Here is a 2,500-nt window from a genome sequence, read left to right as displayed (position 1 = left end):
CTTTTACTGATCTTAGCAAGTTGTAAACCTCCCCGACAATTTTGTTAATCTGTTTATCATAGGACAAGTCGTTTGTGATAATTACTCCCAAATCTTTTTCGGATCCTGCCTTCTTTACCTCCTTGGTTCCAATTGTATATTTTCCTGATATTCTGTTTTTGCTTTTTCCAAACTCCATTATGCTACACTTCTTAGTATTAAAGTCCACTTACCATTTTTGACTCCAGTTCCATACCTTATTAAGGTCTTCCTGCAGTGCTTCACAGTCCTTATCAGTTTCTACTTTCCTTAACAGTTTGGCGTCGTCTTCAAAGAAGCTCATGTAACATTTCACATCCTCGTCCATGTCATTCACATAAATAGCATATATTATTGGTGCCAATACAGATCCTTGGGGTACTCCACTGATCACCTCTTTCCAATCTGAATATTTTTCTCTGACCACTACTTTGTGTGTGTGTGTGTGTGTGTGTGTGTGTGTGTGTGTGTGTGTGTGTGTGTGTGTGTGTGTGTGTGTGTGTGTGTGTGTGTGTGTGTGTGTGTGTGTGTGTGTGTGTGTGTGTGTGTGTGTGTGTGTGTGTTTATTTACTTAGTTGTATTTACCTAGTTTTATTTTGCACGAAGGGGAGCTACGCTCGTGTTGTCCCGCCTTTGTATCTCGCAGTGTCTAGTTCGCTCTTAAAATCATGAATATTTTTTGCGTATACTATTTCATTGTCCAGTTTGTTCCAATTGTCTACCACTCTATGTGGAAAACTGTTTTTCTTCAAATCTCTTCTATAGCTATGTTGTGTGTGTGTGGGGGGGGGGTATCTATTGTGTGTATACAATATATTCTACATATTGCTAAATTGTCCAAAACGTACACACACACGTACACAATCTGACGCAACTATTGTGTTGAAACTCTTTCAAAAAGAGACGTCACCCATATTTGATCAGAGGTCGGAAGAGGTTGTTACCTGTGGCCCTCATCAAATTCAAGTCACCTCTTTCGATCTCTAAAGCACTTTCTTTCCTCGCATCTCCGATTCGCGTTCTCCTCCACCTTAGTTACACAAGAAAAGCCAGAGATGTAAAAAAACGAAGTTCTTTTGTTTGCATCGTTGCTGATGCTTCCTTTTCCAATGTTTCTCTGGCAACGTAAATCTATATTTGTCTTAAACCCTCTGAGTACATTACACGACTTATATCCTTATTCTCTCAGTCACCAAACGATTCTCTTCAGCTAAGGGAGAACCCTTGCGTTCTTTAGAGGTTTATCGTAATGCCACAACTTACGTAATCCCCATCTGGGCAGCAACGTCCAGACCTCGCCAAACCTTTCCTCCTCGCCAAGTCTTTCCTCCACTTGGAGCTCGCGGGCCCATGAACTCTTGCTTCATTCCTCCCATCTATTCTGCACAAAGAGCCTTAATTTCTATCCCGCCATATTTTCTTCCCATCTGTTTCTCTCGGACTCGCTTCTTTGTTCCTTCCCTGCGACATCATGTGCACCCACATACGGCCTCTGCTCCGGAGGCTCTGATGTAGCGGTGGAAAAGCGCCGATGCCGAAGCAAATTACGAGTAGACCATTCTGTCCATACCCACGTCGAATGCAATTAGAATAATATAATAGATAAACAAATAAGTAAATATATAAATAGAAAAATAGATATGTATATAAACATATGAATTATATATATATAAGTAAATAAGATATATAAGTAAATAAGAAAATAAATATATATAAATAAATAAATGAATTAATAAATAAATAAATGAATAAATAAATAAGGTAATAAATAAATAAATAGATAAATAATTAAGCGAATGAATAGATAAATAAATAAATAGATGAGTGAATATATAAATAAGTTGCCTGAACTAACTAAATTGAGTTGATAAATGCAATAAGATGAAATAAGATGTATAAGATCAAACTGAATGAAAAAAATAATTAAATCAAATCATAGATATATAGACAAATGGATACGTGAATAAGCAAATGAATACGTGTATTGATAAATGAATAAATAAATAGATAAAGAAGTAAAGAAATTAATATAATAAATAACTAAATGAATGAACAGATAGGTAGATGAATAAATAAATATATAAATAAACAATATAAAATAAATTAAATTGATAAATAAGATAAGATGAAATAAACTATGTAAAACAAGATCAATATTAATAAGAGAAAATAATCAAATTATAACACAGATATTTAGATAAATAAATAAATAAATAGACAAATAAATATATAAATAAACAATATAAAATAAATGAAATTGATAAATAAGATGAAACAGAATTTGTAAAATAAGATCAATATTAATGAAAGAAAATAATTAAATTAAAACACAGATATATAGATAAATAGATGAATAAATAGACAAATAAATATATAGATAGATGAATATATACATAAATTTATTTATCTATTTACTTACTTATCTATTTATTTATTTATCTATTTATTTATTTATTCATTTATCTATTCATTTATTTGTTTA

This window comes from Oratosquilla oratoria, chromosome 27 (genome assembly GCF_046742065.1).
Source record: "Oratosquilla oratoria isolate Oo_2021 chromosome 27, ASM4674206v1, whole genome shotgun sequence".
Lineage (NCBI taxonomy): Eukaryota > Metazoa > Arthropoda > Malacostraca > Stomatopoda > Squillidae > Oratosquilla > Oratosquilla oratoria.
The sequence above is the reverse complement of the archived record's forward strand: the minus strand, read 5'-3'. Positions refer to the sequence as shown.